At 45.0% G+C, this 19,091-nt stretch overlaps 1 protein-coding gene across 1 annotated transcript in view; it reads right to left on the bottom strand.

The window, feature by feature from the left end:
- Nucleotides 1-18,464, bottom strand: part of LOC131196623 (C-C chemokine receptor type 5-like) — a 62,006-nt gene extending 43,542 nt beyond the window's left edge. Inside the window, exon 1 of the mRNA XM_058179643.1 lies at nt 18,443-18,464. The gene's annotated coding sequence lies outside the window, so the exon portion shown is untranslated. The remainder of the gene's footprint in view (nt 1-18,442) is intronic.
- Between the last annotated feature and the right edge of the window lie 627 nt (nt 18,465-19,091).

Below are 19,091 nucleotides of genomic sequence, written 5' to 3'. Positions count from 1 at the left end.
GTAAAAAAGTTAAAGCATTTTGGATTAAAGTATGGTGGATCATGCAGAATATTTTGAAAAAGAAGATTAAGTTTACTCCGCAGTTCTTTCTATTAGGAATAATTATGGATTGTACAGCTATAGAGACTAAATTGATCTTGAACTTAATAACAGCCGCAAGACTTTTGATTGCTCAATATTGGAAGAAAGAAGAATTACCTACAATTGAAGAATGGACACTCAAAGTATCAAATCTGGCAGAAATGGCTAAAATCTCTGCTTATTTGAAAGACTATACACAAGAAAAATATATTTTAGAATGGAAAATGTGGATTGATTATATTCAAAATAAGTATCAGATAAAAAAATATCAAATAGCATATGAGTAAATTTAGGAAATATTTTGTATTAGATATATTTCTGAAGGAGAGGGGAATTGAGAGTGTGATTAAGTGTGGAGTGACTAGAGATTATAATTTAGGAATTATTTTGGATTATGATTGTTAGTTTTGATACCCTGCATTTTGTTCTGGGAAGTCGGGGTGGGGGGCAAGGGGGAGGGAACTGGGGGGGGGTTTGAGGGTAGAGATGGAGTGATGGTTAATGTACAGGGATTATTGAAGAATTAATGTAGGGTCGGGGCTGCCCAGTTACCATTTTAGAACGGTGGGGAGGGAGAAAAGAGAGAGTAGGAGGTAGGAAAGAGGAGAAGAGGAAGGAAGAGGGGTAGAAGAGGGAGAAGGAGTGGAGGGTGGAGGGAGGAGAGGATGTAGATAAGAGAAGGAGAGGAAGGTTTGGAAAGAAGGCAGAAGAAGGTAGAAGAGGGAAGAGAGTTAAAAAGGGGGGTGGTGACTGGGCAAGCCCGACTAATTGTATATAATTGTACATTGGATGAATTATTTGATATGATTGTAAAAATAAAACTTTTTTATAAAATATATATATATATATATACATTATCTACTAAATATACAGTATGTGTATGTACATACACACACCTCTTCTAAAACTATACACATTCAACCTCACTTACTACGTTTGGAAAAACACCCAGAGTCCACTTTCTGCCACACATTTAACAATAACTTCTGTACATTTAGAACATTACACACTTCTTCAGATGTTCTGCCCTAAGTTGCACATGACTGTTAGAGCCAGGACAGATCATGGATTGAATAAAATGTGTGAAACTCGCTTAACAATGCTCTTGCTTAGAAACCAAAATTTTGGACTCAATTCTGGTCATAAGTCAAGGACTATCTCTACCTTCCTCTGCATGGCAGCCTTGTCCTAGTAAATGCCTTCTCCTTTCTGGCAATTTTCCTCTCTGTCAGAGGCACCAAAATAATCCAGACGATGTAAGGTTTCCTGCTGGAGCAGGGGGTTGGACTAGATGCCCTCTAAGGTCCCTTTCAGCCCTAGATTGCTGTCCTGTTTCAAAGTGTCTTCTGAAGCCACATCTAGTGCCAGGGTTTGTGGTCCTTCCTTCCTCTTCTCTCTCTCTCTCTCTCCCCTCTTCCTTCCTCTTCCTTTCTCTTTCTTCTTTTTCTTTCTTTCTCTCTCTCTCTCTTCTCTCTCTCCTTTCCTTCCTTCCTTCCTTCCTTCCTTCCTTCCTTCCTTCCTTCCTTCCTTCCTTCCTTCTTTCTTTCTTTCTTTCTTTCTTTCTTTCTTTCTTCTCTCTCTCTCTCCCTTCCTCTTTCTTTGCCTTTTTCTCTCTCTTTTCTCTCTCCTTCTCTCTCTCTCTCTCTCTCTCTCTCTCTCTCTCTCTCTCTCTCTCTCTTTCTTTCTTTCTAATCTATCTATCTATCTATCTATCTATCTATCTATCTATCTATCTATCTATCTATCTGTTGTGTCTCGTCTGATCTCACCACAGCTGGGGCCTTCTTATCTGCTTCCGAACACGGAGGAATGTCCTAGTATGCCTCCCGGCCCCAGCCCTGGCTCCATGCCCTGACAGGCTGAAGAGGAGGAAGTGTCTCCAGCCCCCAGCTCTGGCTCCATGCCCAGGCAAACGGAGCAACTAGACCCCTCCCCCTCCTCCACAGCATGTGAGCCTGAGGGAGGTCAATTGCCAACAGCTGCAGACTGGAGTGACCCTCGCGTCAGAAGACTTGATAGACAGAGGCAACAGAAGGAAGGGAGGGGCAGGCCTGGATAAGTGCTGAGTCATGGAGCCACACCCCATGGCCTATATAAAGGACCTGCTTTCTGGCATTCTCTGAGTCAGGCAAAGTCTAAACATATCTTGCTGAAGTCACTTTCTGGTCTCCTGCCTGCCCTTTGCTAGGACTTTGGCAGAGCTGCAGAGGCATGCCTGATTCGGATTTCCCTGACCTGGCCGTCAGCGGAGGAGTGGGACACTATCTATCTATCTATCTATCTATCTATCTATCTATCTATCTATCTATCTATCTATCTATCTATCTATCTATCTTTTTTCTTTCTCTTTGTTTCTCTCTCTTTGTCTGTCTCTCTCCCTCCCTCCCCTTCCTCCTTAAATGCCAGCAAAACCTACCACTTTGCTCCTAAAGTAGTCTATGGCAGGGGTCTCCAACCTTGGCAACTTTTAGTTGTGTGGATTTCAACTCCCAAAGTTCCTCAGCGAGCAAAGCTGGCTCTCTCTCTCCCACATCGCTTCTCGGCCTGAGCAACAAAGCGCCCTCCCCCAGGCCTTCTGGGTTATTTGATCCAGCCAACAGCTCCTCCGATCACCGCTATGCTCCCTTGGAATTTCACCCGAGAGCCAAGCACCGGGGAAGGCAGCCCCATTCTCCACTGGAGAGGTGAAAGGCAGACCTTAGTCCAGTGCTCGGTGGCTGGGTAACCCTAGTGCCCAAAGGGCTGTGTCAGTCTCTCCTCCGAGACTCCTTTCATCTGCTTTGGGGGCTGATTTCACAGTGAGGACCCACACACTCACTTTTGAATGTCACATTTGAAATGTCAGAAGGCCCAATCTCAGAGTGGCACAGTCCAGAAAACCACCCAGCCCCTGCAGCACACAAGCATGGCCACATAACCTCAGGAAGGGAGCAAGTGTGCTAAGGGCTCCCACAACAAATCGCTGGAGCCTGTCAGAAGAAGGAAGGACAGGCAGGAGGGTACTGTGGGGGCATGCTGTTCAGCCAGTCAAGCTCAGGACCAGGTATTAAAGGAGGAACCATCTGCACTTGGAAGAGGATCGCGAGGGGGGGGACTAAATCCCACCCCACTCCGCTTCTCTTTTACTTTTCTTTAACGCGCCCTGCTTCCCTCCCCAAAGCTTGGGAGGTGGCGTCCTCCATGCTGCAAAGCCCCCAAGGAGGCTGCAGGAGGGGAAAAGAAGAAAAAAGCCTTGGCCTATGAAGCCTCTTGAAGGAGGCCTCTCTCTCTGTGTGTGTGTGTGTGTGTGTGTGTGTGTGTGTGTGTGTGTGTGTGTGGTGATGCTGAAGGGAGCCATGTGAAGGGAGCCCACCGGGTAACCATGCTGGCTGCTATTGGCCCCTTGTCTTCCTCTACCGCTGCCACTGCCACCTCTGCCTCTTCCTTCTCGCTGCCAGCAGAAGCTGGAGAGGAAAAGGCAGGGCTTCGGGGAAGGGAGAAGCCTGCTAGCTCTTTCCCCTCAGCTCTGCCATGCTTGCCTGCCTGCCATGTGGCTTCTGCTTGCCTGATTTTGCAAGCTGGTCACTGGGATGCAGAGAAGGCAGTGTGGAAGGTAGGAAAGCATGGCAGGGCTTTAGGGAAGGGAGAAGCCTGCTAGCTCTTTCCCCGCAGCCCTGCCATGCTTGCCTGCCTTCCACGTGGCCTTCCGCTTGCCTGACTTCGCAATCTGGCCACCGGGACCCCAGGAAGGCAATGTGGAAGGCAGGCAAGCATGGCAAGGCATCAAGGAAGGTAGTAAGCTGCTAGCTCTCTTCCCCACAGCTGGGTGGCCCTGCCATGCTTGCCTGCCTTCCCGGCAGTTCCTGTGGCCAGATCTGCTTGCCTGCTTTCGCAAGCTGGTCTCGGGAACACTGGTAAGGCCGTGTGGAAGGCAGGGAAGCATGGCAGGGCTATGGGCTGAGGGGAAGAGAGTAGGGGAGGCAGGCTGGGATGGTGGGGGAGCAGGGGCAGCTAGGTAGGCTGCGACTCACAGGCTTATCTGGCAGACAGATCAGGGTTGCTCAGTTGGGGCGCAGTGCTTCAGGCAGGCAAGCTGCAAGTGAGGACCCACACAATATAAGTGAGGAGTGACTGAGCGTCAGCCGGCTGAGGCGAGCAAGCGGGACTGGTTCGGGGGCATGTCCAGCCAGCAATTACTAACAGTTCTCTGAACCAGCCCAAATTATCTCTACTGGTCCTCCCGAACCAGTGCGAACTGGTAACAACCCACTACTGATCTGAACATATAAAAGCAGCTAACATTTCCTAAATTTTATATGACTCTATTTCCTAAAAAAATACATTTCCTAAAAAAAAAATAACGTTTCCAAAAATAAATACATTTCCTAAAAACAGTAACATTTAAAAAAAATACTTTTCCTAAAAACAATAACATTTCCTAAAAACAATAAAAATTCATAAAAAGAACAGTATTACAATCATTTTTTAAAGCATAAATAAAGAAAACAAACAGCCACTTACCCGGCAGGCAGATTCAGTTGCTCACCAATGAGATGGATGCAGCTGTGTGATGCCTTCCACTTCCAGCCAGGCAGGCAACCAGACCAGCTGCTCGGAATTCGGCTCCTGAACCTGAACATAAGCTGGAGACTGGAGGGAGGGACGGTGGGTTAGCCTGGGATGCCGAAGCGGCTCCACAACCTATGGATGAGGGGCGGGCAGCAAGCAAGGCCACAGGTGACCACTAGCAGGCTATGTGAGCTCCATGAGTCTTGGCAAAAGGGACAGGTATCAGGCAAGGCTGCAGGGGACCACTGACAGGCTCCACAAGCTCCGCGAACCTGGAGACTAAAAGCAGGCGGCAGGCAAGGCTGCAGGTGACTGCTGGCAGGCTCTGCGAGTTCCTTGAGCCCGGGGACTAGGAACGGGCGGCAGGCAAGGCTGTAGGTGACTGCTGGCAGGCACCATGAACTCTGCGAGCCTGGGGACTGAGGCGAGCAGCAGGCAAGGCCACAGGTGATTGCTGGTGGGCTCTGCAAGCTCCGCGAGCCTGGAGACTAGGGGGTGGCAAGCAAGGCCTCAGCCAAGTGCCATGGGCATCACGACCTACATGAGCCTGACAGGGGGGATGAGGCAATTTCATTGGGGTGCAGGCACCATGGAAGGCGAGTTCAGCAAGCTGCAGAGCAGTCTGTTCATGCGCAAGCAAGTTATGCCAGGGAAGTATCAGGAATAAGGAGTGAGTCACGAAGTGAGTAATGGGCACCGCATGAGGAGTGAGTTGTGAGGTGAGTAGTGGGCACTACGTGGTGAAGTAAAGGCATATATAGGGTTTGGAATTGGCAAGGCAAGTGTCGAGCCAGTGAGTGAGCATCGAAGAACATTGTGCACGCGGGGCAAATGAGTGGCAACCAGGCAACCAGTTCGGGGGCATGGCCAGCCAGCACTACCAGTTCGGTGATCCAGGCCAAATTACTACTACCAGTCCATGCAAACCAGTGTGAACCAGTAGAAATCCACCACTGGATTACAATTATGCTCCAGTTTCTCTTTCCAACTTATCTTAAACTACAAGATGACATGGTCACTTCCTCACAAAGTACCCCTGCTGAATGGGATCAGATCTAGAATCTGTTATCATGGCTCTTCTTTAACCTTCTGGAAAATGAAAGTCAGCAGGTCTGCTAAGGAATTTTGGGGACATTAAATTGGTCTTCTAAAAGGTATTTGAATAGTTGAAACATTCTGGGTTATTAGCAACAGCATTTAGACTTATATACCACTTCACAATACTTTACAGCAGTGGTTTCCAAAGTTTCTGCCTTGTGGATTGGTGGGTGGGGGAGAAGAAATAGTTCTGTGTGAGCAGTAAGTGCATGCGCTCATTCAAATAGAGCTGCACACGCAGGCATGCCTGCCTGCTGCTTACACAGTCCAGTTCCAAAGAGGACATGGCCCAGTACATGGGTTGGGAATCTCTGCTTTACAGCATTCTTTAAGTTTACAGAGTCAGCATATTGCCCCCAACAATCTGAGTCCTCATTTTACCAACCTCGGAAGGATGGAAGGCTAAGTCAACCTTGAGCTGATCTGAATTGAACTACAAGCTGTGGGCAGAGTCAGAAAGTGATGGTGTTTAATATTGTGATCTTCAAAGTCCTTGTAATCAACTTCTTTGTAACTGAAAGAGAGATTGTCTGAATTTTTTATTTTTCAGATGTACTTGATTTCCATAGTTAAATGTTGAACATTGTTTCAAAGATATTTCTTTTCCAGATTCTGCAATGCCTTCAGCAATGGCAGAGATTCTAATGTATTTGAAGAATTTAGGAAAATATTCAGAGATGTATCTACCTTAGCATCAAAACTGACCACCGAAAATATTTTATGACATTTTGTCATTTCATAAAATACTTTATAATAATTTTTATATCATAAAATTTGCCAAATTTCAATTCCCTAGGAGTCACAAGTCCTGGATTTTGGATACATTATGTATACTAGCCTATTTGAAATAACTATAAAATAAATTATTTTGAAATAAAATAAAGTTTTGCTATCATGCATCACATAAGGTATATTCCTTTCACCAACCGCCCCCCAGGGATTAGGGTTAAGGAATTAGGGTTAATGCTCTGATATGGATCAGCATAACTAGCATGTTGCCCAGCAGGCCAAACAATGAACACTAAACAGTAGAGTGTTATTACAGTCTGGGAAACAAAATTTGCAATGACTTTATAATTAATTGATTCAGGAAGATACTATATCAATAGTTGGGTTTATCCCATATTCTGTTCCAAAAAACTTGTCCATCTTCCTTTTCCCTAGGAATTGATTATTGGAGATAAAGTCATACAGTAAAATTTAAAACTGCTATAGGAACATTACTAAAAATTATTAATAAAGAAATATTTAATGGATAATAATTTATCATTCAGTAGACAACTACTGACAATAATGCATTAAAACAGTATTTTTTTTCCATTAAATGACTGTTTATGTAATTTCATTTTCTCCAGAATGCTGCTACACAAGCATCGGCATTTCAGGGACAAGCTGAGAAGTACTGGTCATAGTTCCAAAATGGATGAAGATCATTATGAAAAGGCTCCTGCCAAGTGAAGCTCCAGAAAGTACTATACCCATTGTTTGTTTTAAGCAGGCTCTGGACATCAGCAGATTGAAAAATGAATAAAATTTATTCCAGTGTTAGAATAAATATTCCTGAATTTGTTCCCACCTGGGAAGCAGTCACTAATGCTGAGAAGAAATGACACAGAAATGAGCTGCCAGAAAGCAGGGTTCTTTGATTCAGGAAGGCCAGGAAGATAGTAACACAGCTGTATTTCTGGCTTGCAAGCCACTTAGAAGTGTGAATCTGAACCTTTTTTAGAAAAATATTTATTAAATTTCCAAAACTTAAAATACACAATACAAAAAAAACACAATACACAAAAACAAAAAGATATAAAACAAACAAATACAAACACATCAAAATTACATTACTCATAACAGCTTTTCCTACCTTGGTATCTCTATCCTATTTAACCTCTATATACAGATTCTAGTTCTAAGTATCTCTATCTTAAACTAACATTCTTATTTGAATTATCTTAGCCTCTATTCAGAATTCAGTCTCATGACAAAAATCTCCCTTAAGTTATATGCTTACTCTCCAGCCAGAAATACCATCTGCTCCATATTCGATAGTACTCAGTATCTTCCCTCTCCTTCATTTCCATCGATCATTTCTGCACATTCATATTTTTTTTAAATTATAAATTGGTTCAGTGGGATATTTGAGTGTTTCCAATTCTGTGCTATCACAATTCTACTTGCCATTTATTTATTTATTTATTTTATTTATTTTTCAAATTTATATACCGCCCTATCTCCCTAAGGACTCAGGGCGGTTCACAGGCAGTTAAAATACATATAAATACAAATTAAAAACAACAATTAAAAAACTTATTCTATTGCCGAATTTAAAAAACAATATAAATAATAAAAAACCCTTAAAACCAATAACTTTAAAATCTAATCCAGTCCCGCGCAGATGAATAAGTGCGTTTTAAGCTCGCGACGAAAGGTTCGGAGGTCCGGAAGTTGACGAAGTCCTGGGGGGAGTTCGTTCCAGAGGGTGGGAGCCCCACAGAAGGCCCTTCCTGGGTGTCGCCAGGCAGCACTGCCTAGCTGACGGCACCCTGAGGAGTCCCTCTCTGTGGGAGCGCACGGGTCGGTGAGAGGTATTTGGTAGCAGTAGGCGGTCCCGTAAATAGCCCGGCCCTATGCCATGGAGCACTTTAAAGATTGTCACCAACACCTTGAAGCGCACCCGGAAGGCCACAGGTAGCCAGTGCAGTCTGCGCAGGATAGGTGTAACACGGGAGCCCCGAGGGGCTCCCTCTATCACCCGCGCAGCCGCGTTCTGGACCAACTGAAGCCTCCGGATGCCCCTCAAGGGGAGCCCCATGTAGAGAGCATTGCAGTAATCCAGGCGAGACGTCACGAGGGCGTGAGTGACCGTGCATAAGGCATCCCGGTCTAGAAAGGGGCGCAACTGGCGCACCAGGCGAACCTGGTGGAAAGCCCCCCTGGAGACGGCCGCCAAATGGTCTCCAAAAGACAGCCGTTCATCCAGGAGAACGCCCAGATTGCGCACCCTCTCCATCGGGGCCAATGACTCGCCCCCAACAGTCAGCCGAGGACTCAGCTGACTGTACCGGGATGCCGGCATCCACAGCCACTCAGTCTTGGAGGATTGAGCTTGAGCCTGTTTCTCCCCATCCAGACCCGTCGGCCTCCAAACACCGGGACAGCACTTGATAGCTTCATTGGGGTGGCCGGTGTGGAAAAGTACAGCTGGGTGTCATCAGCGTACAGCTGGTACCTCACACGAAGCCACTGATGATCTCACCCAGCGGCTTCATATAGATGTTGAACAGAAGGCGAGAGAATCGACCCCTGCGGCACCCACAAGTGAGGCGCCTCGGGGCCGACCTCTGCCCCTGTCAACACCGTCTGCGACCGGTCGGAGAGATAGGAGGAGAACCACCGATGCGGTGCCTCCACTCCCAATCCCCCAACCGGCGCAGCAGATACCATGGTCGATGGTATCGAAAGCCGCTGAGAGGTCTAATAGGACCAGGGCAGAGGAACAACCCCTATCCCTGGCCCTCAGAGATCATCCACCTTGACCAAAGCCGTCTCCGTGCTGTAACCGGGCGGAAACCGGACTGGAACGGGTCTAGATAGACAGTTTCATCCAGGTGCAGAGGAAACTGATATGCCACTATACTCTCTACAACCTTCGCGCGGCGGGTTGGAGACCGACGATAATTACCTAAGACAGCGGGTCCAGGAGGCTTCTTGAGGAGGGCCTCACCACCGCCTCTTTCAAGGCGGCGGAAGACTCCCTCCAACAAGGAGGCACTCGTAATCGCCTGGAGCCAGCCTCGTGTCACCTCCTGAGTGGCCAGCACCAGCCAGGAGGGCACGGGTCCAATAAACACGTGGTGGCATTCAGCCTACCCAACAACCTGTCCATGTCCTCGGGAGCCACAGGGTCAAACTCATCCCAACAAATGTCACCAAGACCACCCTCAGACGCCTCATCTGAATCGCCGCAATTTTGGTCTAGACCGTCTCGAAGCTGAACGATTTTATCGTATAGATAACCGTTAAACTCCTCAGCACGTCCCTGCAACGGGTCATCCCGCTCCCCCTGGTGAAGGAGAGAACGGGTCACCCGAAAAAGGGCGGCTGGGCGGTTATCTGCCGACGCAATGAGGGAGGAGGCGTAGCAACGCCTCGCTTCCCTCAGTGCCACTAGGTAGGTCCTAGTATAGGACCTAACTAGTGTCCAATCAGCTTCTAAACGGCTAGACCTCCAGGAGCTCTCTAGGCGTCTTCTCTGGCGTTTCATCCCCCTCAGCTCCTCGGAGAACCAAGGAGCCGGTTGGGATCTGCGCTGGGTCAGAGGCCGCAGAGGCACAACACGGTCTAAAGCCCCAGCCGCAGCCCGTTGCCAGGCTGCGGCTAGTTCCTCTGCCGTGCCGTGAGCCAGACCCTCAGGAAGTGGCCCAAGCTCCGTCCGGAACCTCTCCGGGTCCATCAGGCGCCTGGGACGGAACCAACGTTGTGGTTCCGTCTCCCTGCGGTGTTGAGTGGCGGTCAGAAAGTCCAGGCGAAGGAGAGAGTGATCTGACCATGACAAAGGTTCTATGACTACATCTCTCAAATCCAGATCCTTCAACCACTGACCAGAGATAAAAATAAGATCCAGAGTGCCACCCCCGATGTGAGTGGGGCCATCAACTACTTGAGTCAGGTCCAAGGCCGTCATGGAAGCCATGAACTCCCGAGCCACTGTCGATGGCAGGCGGCCGATGGCAAGTTAAAGTCCCCATGACTAAAAGTCTGGGGTCTCTACTGCCACCCGGCAAGCACCTCCAGGAGCTCAGGCAGGGCAGCTGTCACGCAGCAAGGAGCCAGGTACGTGACCAGCAAGCCCATCTGACACCTATGACCCCATCTCACAAAGAGGGATTCACACCCGGCGATCTGAGGTACAGTGGTCTCCCTCGGCTCTAGACTCTCTTTAATAGCAACCGCCACCCCCCCACCCCTACCCTGGGCCCTCGGCTGATGGAATGCACGGGAACCCGGTGGGCACATTTCGACCAGGGGCACGCCCCCTTCAGTGCCCAACCAGGTCTCCGTCGCCTATAAGATCCATGGCGCCCCTGGATAAGATCGTGTATTAGGGGGGCCTTATTGGCCACGGACCGTGCGTTGCATAACATAAGACGAAGGCCCAGGCTCTGAGGGTCTTGACCATCCGGGGAACGGGAAAAGTCAGAGGGATCGGGGCACGCGATCGCTTGCAGACATCGAACGCGTGACCCCCTAGACCAATACGATCCCCTTCCGTCATATCTGCCCCTCCCACTTACCGTGCAAATGGAACCACCCTCACAAAAAGGAACACATTCCCCCCCCCATAACCTCCGAACCCACTAAATAATCACCACGAGCGCGCGCAGGGACTGGTTTCCCTCCCGACGGGCTACCCCCAACACCCGCCCTAACCCTCCCACCCCTTAAAAATGCCCTATCTAAAAAACCCCAAAGGCTCTTTCTCTTCGCATGCCACCTCTGTGGGTCCCAAGACCCGTCATTGAGGCCGGCCCTTGGTAGTGAGACGGGCCATTCCTGCGAGGCGGGGGCACCTCGCAGGCGCAAGAGGACCCTTCAATATATGTAATATGATCTATTGTATATTTTTTCCATACTCCCTTCCAGAATACCCAATAGAAATAGTTCCATTTTTTTCCCCTATTTTCTGCCCTGTTATTTCATCCAGCCAGTTTTTTATCTCCCCCAAAATTTCTTAATCTGAGGGCAGGTCCACCATATGTGGTAGAATGTCCCTTGTTTGTGACCACATCTCCAACAATTTGGGGACCTATTTGGAAACATCCTGGCCAATCCTGCTGGTGGCAACTGCCATCTATAAAACATTTTGTACAGATTTTCTTTATAAGCAGCTGACATTGTTAGCTTATAGTTTCTCTCCCACAATTTATCCCATTAATCCAGATGAATATTATGTACAAAATTTCTTGCCCAACTGATCATTTTTTCTTTGACGGTTTCTTAACTGAATGACTACAGATCAGTTGCTTTAACATCTGTAGTCATGAAAGCCTTTGAAAGGCTAGTGCTTTCCTACTTGAAAACCATAACGGATCCACTGTTAGACCCCTTGCAATTTGCATACCGAGCAAATAGATCAACAGATGATTCTGTTAATATGGCTCTCCACTACATCTTACAACATCTTGAATCTCCAAAGACCTATGTAAGGGTCCTCTTTATAGACTTTAGTTCAGCATTCAATACCATCATTCCAGACACTCTTCTAACTAAGCTAAACCAACTACAAGTACCTGAACAGACTTGTAAGTGGATCACAAGCTTCCTAACAAACAGGAAGCAGCAGGTAAAGCTAAGAGGGTTCACATCAGATACCTGTACAATTAGCACAGGGGCTCCCCAAGGCTGTGTGCTCTCCCCACTTCTCTTCTCTCTGTATACCAATGACTGCATCTCCAACGATCCATCTATTAAACTATTGAAGTTCGCAGATGACACAACAGTGATTGGTCTCATTTGAGACAATGACGAATCCGCATATAGACGTGAGGTCGAACGACTAGCCTTGTGGTGCGACCGTAACAATCTGGAACTGAACACACTAAAAACTGTAGAAATGGTGGTAGACTTTAGGAGAAACCCTTCCATACTTCCACCTCTCACAATACTTGACAACACAGTATCAACAGTAGAAACCTTCAAATTTCTAGGTTCTATCATATCGCAAGATCTCAAATGGACATTAACATCAAAAACATCATTAAAAAAGGACAACAAAGAATGTTCTTTCTGCGCCAACTCAGTAAGCTCAAACTGCCCAAGGAGCTGCTGATTCAGTTCTACAGAGGCATTATTGAGTCTGTCATTTGCACCTCTATAACGGTCTGGTTTGCTTCTGCAACGCAACAAGAAAGACACATACTTCAGAGGATAATTAGAACTGCAGAAAAAATAATTGCTACCAACCTGCCTTCCACTGAGGACCTGTATACTGCACGAATTGAGAAGAGGACCGTGAAAATATTTACAGATCCTCACATCCTGGACATAAAATGTTTCAACTCCTACCTTCAAAACGATGCTACAGAGCATTGCACACCAGAACAACTAGACACAAGAACAGTTTTTTATATAAGCATAAGCATGAAAAAACTATACAATATATAAGCATATATATAAGCATAAGTATGTAATGACTATATTAATTGGATATAATGAAAGGAAACAATAGGACAGGAACGGTAGGCACGCTTGTGCTCTTATGCATGCCCCTTACAGACCTCTTAGGAATGGGGTGAGATCAATAGTAGACAGTTTTTGGTTGAAGCTTTGGGTTTTTTGGGAAGAGACCACAGAGTATTCCAAGTATTAACAACTCTGTTACTGAAGTAATATTTTCTGCAATCAACATTGGAGCAGTTAACATTAGGCTTAAATCTATTGTGTGCTCATGTATTGCTGCTATTGAAGCAGAAGTAGTCTTTGACAGGAAGGACATTGTAATAAATGATTCTATGAGTTAAACTCAGGTAATGTCGAAAGTGGCGGAGTTCTAAATTTTCTAAATCCAGGATTTCAAGTCTGGTGGCATAAGGTATTTTGTTGTATTCAGAGGAGTGGAGAACTCTTCTTGTAAAATATTTCTGGACACGTTCAATTGTATTGATGTTAGAAATGTGGTATGTGTTCCAGACAGGCGAGCTGTATTCAAGAATTGGTCTAGCAAATGTTTTATATGCTCTGGTTAGTAGTGTAGTATTTTTGGAGAAGAAGCTACGCAAGATTAGATTTACAACTTTTAAAGCCTTTTTTGCAATGTAGTTGCAGTGGGCTTTGGCATTTAGATCATTTGATATGAAAACTCCAAGGTCTTTAACAGGGTGGGGATCTTAAGGTTTTCTTAAAGGGGGAAGGGCTGGCTTGAGTTTCTTGGCACTGTTTTCTGAGGTTTCTGGTGCTGTGAGGTTTCTAGCACTGTCCTTTTGGGGTGTACTTCCCACAGCAGGAATATTTGTTGGCAGATTTTTTTTTCTCCCACAGATAGTTTATTGCATCAATTTTTATTCTAAAATACACAATTATTGATTCCTCTAGTGCAGTGATGGCTAACTTTTTTGCTGTTGTATGCGAAAAGTGGAGGAACATGGGGGTGGGGTTGTGCATGCATGTGCCCACACACATAATTGACTATAGACAAAGGAATAATGACCCCATGTATTCTTACTGGCTTCTGGTGATTTTATCCCTCTTGATCATATGTTAAAGCCCTGGATCACATGTTGAAGCTTGGATGAATGCTATTTGGAGAATGATTCTTTTTATATTATCTCCAGCTCATTAAGATCCAAGGAGTTTTCCCTAAACTTACCATTAGCTTCTCTTGCAACTTACTGTTGAATCTTCTCTTTAGCCATTCCGCTATTTTGAAATGGGCTATCTTGTGTAGAGGGTCTTGATCACTTTGTTCACACACACAATACACATTTTAAAGCAGATCTTTGTTGATTTATTTTTTTAAATTTATTTTTATTGAACATATTTCATCATTTTATCACATTTACAATCCTTATAGTGTTCCAGCATCATTAATACCCATATATGAGCTTTCTTCATTTAAATTACTGTAGTTTTTTAAATTGTTTTTCTGATTTTAATGTTGATTTTATATTTTGTTGTAAATCACCAATCTGACCATCAATTTGTCACTTGACTGAAATGCTGATTAAAACATGTCAGCTACATATTTAATTGGTGGCAACACAATCGTTATTACAAACATAGCTTAAAAATAGAATTCTGTTCTTATTTTTAATTAGTATTTGCATTTTAGAATGTGGTTTTCCTTCCAGTAACAAGAACCACAAGGAAGTGATTTTTTAATCACTGTATCTCCTACCACATGAGTAAGATTTAATTCTTAAAAAACAACGTTTCATATTCCCAATGACAAATTGATGAAAAACTGCTTATGACTAGCTATCTTTTAAAAAAGAATTGTAATGCCACTGAAAAAGAAAAACACAATTACTTCAATAGAAACAATATATTAAAATTTTGGTAAATAAGCATTTTTGACTTGCAAAAATCTGGATGACCATGATAAGTCAGCAAAGAATCAAAGTTTTCTGAATCTAGTTTTTTCCGTTTATTTATTTATTTATTTATTTATTTATTTATTTATTTATTTATTTATTTAATTTCTATACAGCCCTTCTCCCGAAGGACTCAGGGCGGTTTACAGCCAGAATAAAACAACGTAAACAAAAATTAAAACATTTTAAAAATCTGATTCTAATTTGGCCAAAATAAGTTAAAAACTGTCATAAAACCCTAATAAAAGCCCCACATTAAAATTGCGTTAGGCCAGCCCCGCACGATAGAACAAAAAAATCTTAAGCTCACATTTGAAGGTCCGGAGGTCAGGGAGTTGACGTAACCCCGGGGGCAGCTCATTCCAAAGGGCAGGAGCCCCCATAGAGAAGGCCCTCCCCCTGGGGGCCGCCAGTCGACATTGTTTGACTGACGGCACCCTGAGGAGGCCCTCCCTATGGGAGCGCACAGGTCGGGGCGAGGCTATTGGTGGCAGTAGGCGGTCCCATAGATAACCCGGTCCTATGCCATGGAACGCTTTAAAGGTGATAACCAACACCTTGAATTGCACCCGGAAGACCACCGGCAACCAGTGCAGCTTGCGCAGGAGAGGTGTCACATGGGAGCATTGTGTTGCTCCCTCTATTACCCGCGCAGCCGCATTCTGAACAGCTGGAGCCTCCTGGTGCTCTTCAAGGGGAGCCCCATGTAGAGAGCATTGCAGTAGTCCAGGCGGGAAGTGACAAGGGTATGAGTGACCGTGCATAGGGAATCCCGGTCTAGGAAGAGACGCAACTGGCATATTAGGCGTACCTGATAAAAAGCTCCCCTGGCAACGGCCGTCATATGTTCTTCTAAAGACAACCATACATCCAGGAGAACGCCTAAGTTGCGGACTCTCTCCCTAGGGACCAATGATTCGCCCCCAACAGTCAGCGATGGAACCAGCTGGCTGTACCAGGATGCCGGCATCCACAGCCACTCAGTCTTGGAAGGGTTGAGTCAAAGTCTGTTTTTCCCCATCCAGACCCGCATGGCCTCCAGACACCGGGACAACACTTCGACAGCTTCGTTGGGGTGGTTAGGGGTGGAAATGTACAGCTGAGTGTCATCAGCATACAGATGGCATTGCACCCCAAAACCACGGATGATCTCACCCAGCGGCTTCATGTAGATGTTGAACAGGAGAGGCGAGAGAACCAATCCCTGTGGCACCCCGCACAAGGATTGCGGCCGATCTCTGCTCTCCTGCCAACACCATCTGTGATCGGTCAGAGAGATAGGAGGAGAACCACCGAAAAATGGTGCCCCCCACTCCTAAACCCTCCAGCCATCGCAGCAAGATACAATGGTCGATGGTATCAAAAGCCGCTGAAAGATCTAATAGGACCAGGACAGAGGAACAACCCCTATCCCGAGACCTCCAGAGATCATCTACCAACGCGACCAAAGTCGTCTCCATGCTGTAACCAGGCCTGAAGCTGGACTGGAATGGGTCTAGATAGACAGTTTCATCCAGGTACTGGGGGAGCTGTCGTGCCACCACACTCTCAACAACCTTCGCCACAAAACGAAGGTTGGAGACAGGACGATAGTTCGCTAGAACAGCTGGGTCCAGGGAGGGCTTCTTGAGGAGGGGCCTCACCACCGCCTCTTTCAATGCAGTAGGGAAGACACCCTCCGTCAAAGAAACGTTGATAATTCCCAGAAGCCAGCCTCGTGTAACCTCCTGTGTGCCCAGTACCAACCAGGAGGGACATGGGTCCAATAAACATGTGGTCGCATTCAGCCTCCCCAGTATCCTGTCCATGTCCTCAGGAGCCACAGTATCGAACTCCTCTGAGATAATATTCTCAAGAACTACCTCAGTCATCCCACCCAAATCTACTCAATCAGCGTCCAGACCATCCCGGATCCGAGTGATTTTATCGTGCAGATATTGTCCAAAATCCTCAGCACGCCCTTGCAAGGGGTCCTCCCGAGCTCCCTGTAAAAGAAGGGAGTGGTTCTAAACAGGGCAGCTGGGCGGTTATCTGCCAATGCAATAAGAGCGGAAAAATACTCACGTTTTGCCACTCTTATCGCCACTAAGTAGGTCTGAATATGAGACCTTACTAGTGTTCGATCAGATTCAGAGTGGCTGGTCCTTCAATTACTCTCTAGGTGTCTTTTCCGGCATTTCATCTCTCTCAGTTCCTCAGAATACTAAGGAGCTAGTCGAGATCGGCGCCGGGTCAGAGGCCACAAAGGCACGACACAGTCCAAAGCCCCTGTCGCCACCCTTTCCCAGGTGGCAACTAGTTCTTCAGCCAAGCTGTGGGCTAGATCCTCAGGAAACGGCCCAAGCTCCGTCAGAAACCTCTCTGGGTCCATCAGGCGCCTGGGACGGAACCAATGAATCGGCTCCGTCTCTCTGCAGTGTGGGTTTAGTTTAGTGCCCCCCTGAATTTTTTAAGCATAGATATAGTAGAACTCCTTTTTGGTAATGAAAAAAATAAGATCAATAAATGACATTGTAGATCAAAATTAAGTAGAGAGCATTGTTCTCTTGACAGTGGTAAAGTGATGTTGTGATGTTGAACTAGAATTAAGAATATGGATTCAAATCCATAATTATGAGATTTATGAAATGCTTTTGATCAGACAACACCCCCTCCCACATAATAAATTTCAATGTTCTGGTAAGAATCAACAAATAATCTAATGAAACATGCTTTAAGCTTAGAAGTCAGGAATAAGATTTAAGAAAGAAAGATAATAACATCAGTGGAAATCTCTAGATAGAAAAGAACGAGTTGAATGTTCATGTATATTCTCAATATTTGTTTCTTTTTTGTTTGATTTTGTTTTGTTGATTTCTTACATTTAATTCTATAATTTTTTACTATTTTGTCCTAATATTTTATTTGCTTATAATATTTATTCAGTGTATACCTTTCTTTTCAAATAAATAATCAAAAAAGAAAAAATAATCATGACAACAATTTAACACAGCAATGTTTCAGAAACAGAAGAGGCTGCAGTATATATATTGCATCAGTGAAAAAACAATAGAAACACAATAAAGAAATAAGAGCAATCTCCAAAAGAAAATGGGAAGACTTTGTGAAATATTTGTTGCCTGCAAAAAGTGAGATGCAACATGTAGCTTCTCTTTGAGATTGATAAGGATATTATCAACAAAAGCTGTGAAATTTTTCTTCTTGTGTGATGAGGCCTTATATATAGTATATAGTCCATGAAGCTTCATGCCATAAAAAATTTGCTAACCATTAAGATGCTGCATTTTTTTTAAAAGTAAATCACATCACTAAGTTTTAAATCGGAAAGCCAAATTGAGCAATTTTTTATTTCACAGATTCATGCTTAATTTCACAACTGTTTGATGTAGTAATATTTCTAGTCACTGAATTAGGACAGTTAGTTCCGTCTTGGTTAATTTTGAAACCACACTGTCATCAACAAAAATACTAGTCAGAGGTATTATGATAGAATTAAGACAACCAATTCTGTTTTCTTAATCTGAAACTTGCATTTTGCCAACAAAAGTATAACAATCGGAGGAGCGGTCAGGAGCATAAGTAGAGCTGTCTGAGCTGCAAGGTAAACATTTTAGATGGGACCTACTCACATCTCAAGGCTTCTTCCAGGCTAAGGTAATTGAGAGTGGGAGAAAAAGAAGTTGAAGTTCCTTATAACAGATTTGGGAAAAGCCATAGAAGAGGAAGTCAAAGCAGCAGCAGCAGCTGTTCCTTCTTTTTTGATTTTGCTATTCTGTAGAACATGTAAATGAAGATTCAATCATCCAGGCCAATAGTATCTAAAAAGGTTAAATCATGGCAATTGGACCAAAGTTTGGTCCAGTTGTCGTGCTTTTTAGATATTCTGTAGAAATGTTTTTGAGTGTTCTGCTTCAAGATTACCATGACAGGACTGCAAAAACCCAGATCATTAGAAATAGCAAGTTTAGGAATGCTGTTTTATACTTTTTTTATGAACTCTACCAATGAGAGCATGTAAAACATAGTTAAGTAAGTAATCACACAGCAAAATGTATGAATATAGCCACTGACTTACAAGGGTGCCGTATGATATAGCTGCATTTCAGAATCATAGGCTTTGGATTTTGGTCAAGGCTGGATAATGAAAAATCCTCAATGCTCCTTATTTCATAAGTGATGAAAACTTCAAGTAGCAGCATTTACTCAATTAGTCTTTGGGGACTTCCATTTCAGTGTTTTACACCCACACAGAATTGGCTATGACCTATCTTGGTGCAT

Source organism: Ahaetulla prasina, chromosome 4, assembly GCF_028640845.1.
Source record: "Ahaetulla prasina isolate Xishuangbanna chromosome 4, ASM2864084v1, whole genome shotgun sequence".
NCBI lineage: Eukaryota > Metazoa > Chordata > Lepidosauria > Squamata > Colubridae > Ahaetulla > Ahaetulla prasina.
This window is presented reverse-complemented; position numbering and strand designations above follow the sequence as displayed.